The 9,209-nt window shown below is 53.4% G+C and overlaps 1 pseudogene; it reads left to right on the forward strand.

Moving 5' to 3' along the window:
* The first annotated feature begins 2,315 nt into the window (after window positions 1-2,315).
* The window catches only part of LOC119103204 (lambda-crystallin homolog), a 10,271-nt pseudogene continuing 3,377 nt past the window's right edge, over window positions 2,316-9,209 (forward strand).

Raw genomic sequence — 9,209 nt, forward strand, 5'->3', positions numbered from 1 at the left:
TTCTACTCACAGACATGGGATTCATGCATCGTTCACACCCGGCGATATCTGTCCTTGTTTGGCGTCAAGGTGAATGCCGTCGCATGCCCGCAGTTTGATGGATGAACATCCCTGTTTTCACTTGTATGAGCAGTAACTACACTTAAAATTAAGACACTTCATAACCTGTTAATACAGCCATTTCATCCCGGCATTGACTTGGATGCCAGTGGGCCTAATCACGGAAAATGGTCACCTTCGTATCATTATCTCCTCACCCCCTCAACACGCGAGCCCAAGACAACGCAGGATTTCGATCGGATCGCTGCGGCTGCCAGGGTCGCTTATAGTGATGGGTGATAACGCAAAGGAATAAATTTGCTGCACGCTTGGTTGCACGGGCCATACGCGGAATTAGAGATGATTAAATCCACTAACACTCACTGAGCTGCTTCCTCTGAACGTTGTATTATGCGAGCTTGTTTATCCTCCCACAATCCTCTGAGAACTTGCCTATTTGCCCAGGGAAGATTCTTGCAAGGCTCTTTCGGCGGGCTTCGAGTCCAGAATCCATTTTTCGCTGCTGGCGTTGCCTTAAGCTTGCGATCGCTTTTTCTACAATGGGTAGGCCATCGTTGATTTTGTAGTTGCGATTTGTACTTTTAATCTTACAAATGCACCGCGGCTGGACAATCAGCTGGCCGTTATGAAACGTACCAAGTAGGGTTGTAGAAATTTTCGGGAGATTTGCAACTTTTTGTGCTTGGTTTTGGTAGATTAGTAATTTGTAGTTGTTGTTTATAGGTTTCTGCTTTATGGAACGATTTTTTACACACGCCTCAAATTTACAAACTGCAATGATAATTTACAACAAACTGCCCTTATGAGAAAGCCCTACCGGTTGTGGGACAAAAAAACGTCAGCTATTGTTAAGGGAAACGTTGGCTAGCCTTTTCCTGGGTCAGCCTACGCGACTTACAGCTGTGCCATGTTGCAGTTCATTTCTGTTGTTGCAACCTCCACCTGTGCTATAAGCGGAGGACGTACCGACATTTACAAGCGGGCATCGCATATGAGACAGTTGGGCAATAGCAAAAAACATGACGTCCTGTTTCTACAGAACTTTTTTTTGGTACAAAACGAGCATGATATTGACAGTGATGTGTTTAGTTACGTGGTGTAACTACAGTGCAAAAGGATTTGCTGTACTTCTCCTGCCGGTATTCCCGGTTTTGCTCGCATGAGGGTAGGGCTCAGTGTAGGATCGTAGGGAGGGGGCTCAAGTCACCATTGGGGGGGGGGGGGGGGGGAGGAGGGGGCCCAGGCTTTCCCAAAAGTATGCATATGAAGTGATGCCCCTGGGCACACCTAGATCTAGTTGTTGGTGGAAATCAATTCTTGGCACATTGGTCCAGTGGTCCTAATATGGCATGGTCCACATGTTAGTGCCCATGGTCCATATGTAATGATCCTGACGAGAGCCATCCCAACCTCTGGAGACAGTCTTCCAGGTGATAGCTACATATCTCCCCTGGAAACGGTCCTCCAGGTGATAGCCATCTCTCCCTCCGAAGACAGTCCTCCAGGTGAGCGACATATCTCCTTCGGAGACAGTCCTCCAGAAGACAGCCATCCCTTCCCTCTGGAGACAGTCCTCCAGGTGAAAGCCATCCCTCCCCCTAGAGACAGCCTTCCAAGTGAGAGCCACATATCTTCTATGGAGTCAGTCCTCCAGGTGAGAGCCATACTTCTCCTCCGGAGAAAGTCCTCCAGGTGAGACGCTCTTTCCTCTGGAGATAGTCCTCTAGGTGAAAGCGATTCCTGCCCTCTGGGGACAGTGCATCACGTGAAAGCTACCCTCGTCCTGTGGAGACAGCCCGCTAGATACCAGCCGCTTCTGCCCCTGAAGATACACCGGCAGGTGAGAGCCTGACGAGACAGCCCATCAATTAGCCGACACCCAGAGGTGCCCCGCCCCGTGGACACATTCCACCAGATGAGAGCCACCCTACCATATGACGACAGATAAGACCCACCTTTGCGCTGTCGAGGCATACCGTCAAACGAGTGGCACTCTCCCCCGTGGAGACAGATATGAGACACTATGCCCTGTGGGGACAAGTCAACAACCCCGGGAGGGCGATGGTGTGGTCCTGGCGACTCCCCGTCCGGCCCGGCCCCCCCTGGCCACGTCCCACACGTGCCCCCGCCTGCCTGATGCGCAGGCCGGCGGCGCCCGGCGCGCCTGCGCGCGGCCCGCCCGACCCGGCCGGCTGCCAGTCGGCCGAGATCGACCCGACGAGGAGGGGGCCGCGCGTGGTCCGGCAGCAGCAGCGCGGACGACCAGGCAAGCTCGGTGGGGACGGCAGCGGCAGCAGCATGACCGGCAATGGCAAGAAGGTCGGCATCGTGGGCAGGTGAGGGGAGGGGGGCACGTCTGGAGATGCGGTGCTGTGAAGCTCTGGAGAGGGGGGGGGGGGGGCAGGTTGGCTCTGTGGTACGCTGAAGGTCTGGGGGTCATGTTGCGCGAGGTTTGGAACGTAGGGCTTTGAGTCTACATGCGCCTGCGTGGAGCGGTTGGAGCGGAGATGGGCTACCACGTCAGTACGACAAGATCATAAGTGGCTGAGAGGTTTGTGCGCCTGTTTGGGTATCGCGAGAGCTGGGTTCGACTCCTGCATCGGGAAGCTGTCACCGGCATATTTTTGCCATGGCGTGGCAGCGCAAATAGTCTCGTCAATTTCAAGCGGATATATTCAATACAACGATAATGAACGCTAAAGGGCACACCCTACATCTGCTGTGGACCTCTTAATGAGGGATGTGTCTGAGCATTGACTGCTGACCATCGTACCCGTTGACCAAAGCCCCTCTGACCCGCCTGGGGCTGCAGTAGACTGATTTATGTGTGTTATAGGCCTCCGTCATGCCCACGATACCCAAACTGAGTGGTGAAGGCTTACTTGAATCGGGCTATCTGACGTGATTGGTATGTTGTAGTGGTCGGTTTGTGCCGGGGTCATCTCTGAACTTCCCAGCTCCCTCTTGTAGTAACACTGTGGGCTGCTTATTGTTGCATAGTCACAGCTTCCGTAGTCCGGCTTTCTCCGATCTCACATCTGCGTTAGCTGATTGAATTGTGTCCGCACACATCTGACCTGATGTCTTTTCCGCCGCACAATGGGCAGATGTGTCGCGTACGTCACTGTCTGCCGCGACGAAATCGAAAAGGTGGCAGTAGTTGCGACACAAGCGTAATCACCCGCACCTCAGGACTCGGGCTGCCAACCGGCTGGCTGCGGCCGAGTGGCCGGGACTAGCACTTCTGCGTTGGTCATGCTGGTCCGGTTTGAAACTTCGGTGCCGGCATCGGGGTGGTGTCGGCCCGGCTGACAGACAGGGAAGCGCGTCCAGAGAGGGACGGATCACGAAGAGCCAAGGACACTGCGCTGTCAGGCTGCACTAAAAGTATATTAGCGATACGGCTCGGTTCGACTACCACTCTTGACGGCAGCAAACACCTGCCTAGTTCCGGCAGTCAGTATGCCAATAGCGGCCAAACAATGGTCATTCTGTCAATCGTTCTGTGGTAGGCATATCACTAATATCTTAACTTAATATTAACAGAGCGGCGAAGCTGTAGGGACGCACACAGTTCCCACCCGACGCACAATAACACACACAACAGCACTCGTTGGCGCCACCTATTGGTGACCCACGCGACTAAGTGTTGACCTCGTGCCGCTACAGATGAATCGCGCTCCGTCTTCCCATGCCTGGCCCAGGGCTTTCTGTGACCCCATGTCTATGTTACAGTGGGCTGATTGGTCGCAGCTGGGCGATGCTGTTCGCCGGGGCCGGCTACCAAGTCAGTCTGTTCGATGCCGTCGACTCGCAGGTTAGCACGCGCCGTCTGCACGACTGCGTATTGGCTCTTTCCATCTCCGTTCTCGTTAGTTGCTGGCTCAAATGTTATATATGAGGGTCTTTATATAGAAACATATATGTATATATATATATATATATATATATATATATATATATATATATATGTGTGTGTGCGTGTGTGTGTGTTGGTGCGTGCGTGTGCGTGTGTGTGTGTGTGTGTGTGTGTGTGCGTGCGTGCGTGCGTGCGTGCGTGCGTGCGTGCGTGCGTGCGTGCGTGCGTGCGTGCGTGCGTGCGTGCGTGCGTGGCGTGTGTGTGTGTGTGTTGTTGTGTGTGTGTGTGTGTGTGTGTGTGTGTGTTGTGTGTGGACAAGCTAGCACAGGGTGTATCCATTTAACTCGTTGAACGGAATATTACCTGGCATAAGGGCCTACCATTAACACAACATTATAGACTCGCCATTCGCTAAAATAATAACCACGACAGTATTGGACTAAAGGCCGTAATCACTGTCACGGACGCCGCCAGCTCCCAGTCACCAGTGCACCGAGCATGCCCGGATGGCTGAGACGAACCTTGTCCTTAGAGTCCCAAGGCTGTCGTCGTCTCTCAGAGTGCCTGGGGCTCCACGAGACGACTCTGAAAAAACCTATCGCGGCAATCTGGGACCAGGCTTCACCTTGAATCCCTGACGCCCCTGTCGCACTGCGAGGAATGTGTTCTCAGGGCGAAGTTGGCGGGTTCGTTTCGCATAGTCCCACGGAATAGGCACCAAAACTTTAATTTTATGCGAACTGATAAAATCTCAGGCTGGGTGGTCCTACCTGTCCTATTGCGCAATGTTGCCAAACATTCCGACCCGCATGATGGGCATGTCGTATTTCTATTTAATCGTCAGATTCCTGGAGCTCTCGATGATATCCGCAGTCAGCTTGGCCGGATGGAGAAGGACGGAGTGTTGAGAGGCGACCTGACTGCCGACCAGCAGCTTCAGCTCATCACCGGTCAGACTTCAGCCTGCCTGCTCCAATTTCTGCTGGCTGACTCGTTTTGTGCATATTTTTTTATAGTTATCCTAAAATGGACTAATAACTGATGCTGCTATTTGCGAAGATGTTTTATGTTTGCTTCCTATTTCAATTCATGTCAACTTGTTGCATCGTTTTCTATGTGGAAGTGCCAGCCAGGGAGTCGCCTGGCGTGGGGGCTCCGTCGCTCAGATGGTGGGAGCATGCGGTGGCGACCATCATCCGTGTCAGGGTCTCAACCTCCGGCTGTCAGACTGGCGTTTTAATCGACACCCGCTGCGATCGGCGGTTAGAGACGCGTCGCTGACTGGTCTCGCAGTCTGGCACCAGCGCACGTTATAGAACCGTTTGTACTTAACGCGGTCAGACCGCCCTCTGGTCCGGAGGCGACGGCCCGTTGACACGCGCTCGTGATCTCTGATGGCTGCGACCGTTGTAAGCACGCCAGCGACGTCACAAACAGCGTGCTCAGGCCTGCAATGACCGATGCGGACCGGTGGCTGCAGGAACCAAGGACCGGGCTGAGTGTGTGTCGGGGGCGGTGCACTGTGCAGGAGTGCGTGCCGGAGCGGCTGGAGCTGAAGCAGCAGGTCTTCGAGCACTGGATCAGCTTACAGATGGCAAGTACGGTACTTCAGGCTCTTCCACCTCGTGCCTGGCGCCCTCCAAGTTCACGCAGACGCTGCAGCACCGCAGCAGCTGTCTGGTGGCCCACCCGGTCAGTCGGGGTGGGTGCGCTTACATGCGCCCGCGACTGGGGTACAGTGACCGCCGACGGCCTCCCCGCGCGGGACGGCACGGAGCCGACTGGTGAATGGGTTGCACCTCAGCCTGCGCAGCTCGGCATATGCAGATGAGCTGCGTTAGCAACGACGCATTTCAGTGTCGGTTACTGCTCCATACAGCTCTGACGAGTTCCAGTCATTGCAATAAACACAGTCGTTACTGAGGTCGGTTGAGTACGAAATCACGCACTGCTGCGTTTATGGCGCGGCGAGGTTGATGAGTTATGTCAACAAACTGCACGTCCGTCGCATGTGGCCTGCCGCCAATCTTAAGCACACGCCCGGGTGAGGGTCGATTAGACCACAACCTACACGAAGGTTTTACATGATTATTTTCGTACAGCGTAGCGTAGCCGCGCAGAACTTTGCATAGCTATAAGAAATGGAATGCCCGGTTTTTTTGTATGAAAAAATTGGGCGCGCCTTGTGAGGTAGCTGACCTATGGCTGGCCAAAATCAGGCTGGATCTGTCAGCGAATGCCCCGAACTATTACGTCCCTGCTTTGGATCTGACGGTCTCTGCCTTTTGATCTTACGGAATTGTCGTGCTATTGTGGTTTCATACAGACCGAGAATTGGAACATCCTGGAATTGCTATACACTATGCTACCACATATTCATGTCATATGCCTTCCGCGACTCTGGATTAACCAGCCTGAAGGCCTGACCTGGGGCATAAAGTTTTTGGTAGCAGGGCACATTGATGCGTTATAAGTGGCCGCATGGCTTTTGGAGCAACATTAGGGTGGCGAAAGAAATTTAACCGCGTTGTGGAATGTAAGATGTTAAGTTAGGCCGAGTGCCTGACAGCTTTTGGCCGGGAGGCACTGACGTCTCCCCACTGGTGACATGTGACTCGCCCTATTACACATCTCTGGTAGAGCTGGTGTCGACGGCATCTGACCCGACTTTGGTGGTGCTTCCCCCAGGTGAACCCACCCTTTTACGTGCCTCTGGTGGAGCTGGTGCCGGCCCCCTGGACTGACCCGGAGGTGGTGAGGCGCACACGAGAGCTGATGCTTGAGATCGGTCAAGACCCCGTCACACTCGGCAAGGAGATGCCGGGCTTTGCCCTCAACCGGATCCAGTAAGTGCGGCATCAACAGGATCAAGCAGAGCGCTTCCGCAGATTATTCGGATTTCGAGCTCCTGCGCAACCTCAGACGAATTGCTTTTATATAAAATTGGACCACATACCTCCACTAGATGTCATATTTTTTATTTGGACTGTTCGAACACTCAACTAAATAATAGGATGCCGAAGAATATGAGAGTATCCAAATCAAGTCTTTAAATAGTCGGCAGCATGCCAACACTCGTCGAAAAAACTGCTATTGGTGAATGCAATCAGTGCCAGTTTTGAACCCAATGGTGAAATGACACCAGGATCGAACTGCCCCGTAGTGTTTGTAAACCTCGGGGAAAAAGGACTCTCGCACGGCCCATCACGAAAAAGCAAACACTGCAACCAGGAGCGCAGTCAAACCCCCGGCAAAGAGGGGGGGGGGGGCACAGGATTGACAAAAGGGCCTGAGAGTTAATGCACTCATTCCCCTAAACAAAAATTAGGTAGCTGTATATGGTCCGTTTGTCAATGAGGGCATGCTTTTCTTTGCCATTTTTTCATGTTTGCCATGTTTGTGTGATAGCGGCCAGAAGCTACCGCGTGATGATTTTGCCTGAATTTTATAGCTATTAAACTGACAACATCACGCGTTCAACGACTGTATGAAATAAATCGTCGGTGCTAGTTATGTTACTTTGGTCCAGTGAACTTTTTCAGAAGCTGTTTCCAAAATTTTTATCTGGGCTCTACAGTGATATGAAGGGCCCAGTAAACATAAAACGTAGATAGAGATCTGTCAACCAGATGTATTAACATGGCCAGATTGGGAAGCGGGCCCTCAGGCACGTACCGGCAAGGAGCCGACTGTGCGGTACAAGTAGTACCTGACCAACGTAAAGGCCCATATCATCTCCGCGGGTTCGCGAAAGGCGCAAAAGGCCCTCTGACTATAATTTGAGAGCCAGTCCCCGCAAGCCGAGGCCCCTGAATAAGACTCCGACCAGCCCTTCGTGCCCTTAAGGTCTCCAATCGTGCCCTTAAACGTCGGTCCCGTTGGGCCCTCCGGGCTCTTCGGGCTTCCTTAAACACTGCTTCTGGCTGGCTCGGGGCCCCTCGCCAACACAGGGCCTCCTGGAAGGCGCTGTGGGGCCCTGACAGACACTGGGCTCCGACCAATGTAAATAGCTGGCTTTGGTTTTGTCCCTGCTTGGGAAATGGGTTCTCGGGCCCATGTCGCCACGGAGTCGACTGTACGTCATCGATGGTGTGCTTAGCTGTTTGAAATGCATTAAAGGCATTGGAGTGCTCGACTCCGCGGGCCGGGTCAGTATTTTGGGCGACGACCTCCGGTCAGTATTTTGGGCCCGTCTGGCCTTCAAATTGGACCCTTAATCATAGTTCCCGAACGGCCCTTTGGGCCGAGTGACCCTTCGGGCTGAGGGACCCTTTGGACGCCTCGGAACCTAGGGGAGCACGTGGCTTTCGCACCCCTACCCCTACCGCACTGCTGTCTGCACTACTGAGCAAAACCGCTCCATGGCATGCCTGTACCAAAAGTTATTAAATGCATTCGTGTTAGAACCCGGAGTGGCCCAAGGGCTTTTTAACAGCCCCAATGGACTGTGATGAGTTGTTGGGTGAAAATTGGTACATTCTGTCAAAGTGATACAAAATTAATGTTGTTGATGATCTCTTGCAAGCGTTCTGGACATGAACTCACTCAATCTCGAAATACGGTCACAGTGGTACCATCTGCTTCATGCTGCCTGCAATTACCGGTAGCCGAATTTTAGTGACACCTTAAATTCTAGCACAAGATTTCTTTTGGTGAAAGGACAGTGTTACATTTAGGTTAAGATCATGGATTTTTTCCGACCCGTTCTTTGTTATCTTGCGACAGAGTAACGAAGAGCGCCGACATTTCATCGTCTTTGACCCAGGCGCCACCTGCCGTCGTGATTAGTGCGTCCTCTGCCGGCGCAGGTACGCCATCCTGAACGAGTGCTGGCGTCTGATAGCCGACGGCGTGTTAGATGTACAAGACGTGGACACGGTGATGAAGAGTGGCCTGGGGCCGCGCTACGCCTTCATGGGACCACTGGAGACGGCCCACCTCAACGCTGAAGGTGACGGACGCCCTGGACGAGCTGCACCGAGCCCGCGCTCTGGGAGGAGTCGGGAGCACTCTCTCTGAGCTCCGATGCTCTCCCATACTGTGTGGTTACAGTCAGCTTCTGGCGACGTGTCGCCCTGTGCCTGCCGCTGCAAGTGAGACCTGTTGTGCACTAACGTGGCGACGGCTAGGACCTCTAGGGCGCGTCAACTTCTGGTGATGTGCCGCCCTGTGCGTGCCGCTGCGAGTGAGGCCTGTTGTACACTAACGTGGCGACGGCTAGGACCTCTAGGGCGTGTGTGTTACCCGTGAGGTGGGGCTGATTTATCGTTCGCGTCCCTGCAGGCATGGC

Source organism: Pollicipes pollicipes, unplaced genomic scaffold, assembly GCF_011947565.3.
Source record: "Pollicipes pollicipes isolate AB1234 unplaced genomic scaffold, Ppol_2.1 Scaffold_5724;HRSCAF=6776_pilon_pilon_pilon, whole genome shotgun sequence".
NCBI lineage: Eukaryota > Metazoa > Arthropoda > Thecostraca > Pollicipedomorpha > Pollicipedidae > Pollicipes > Pollicipes pollicipes.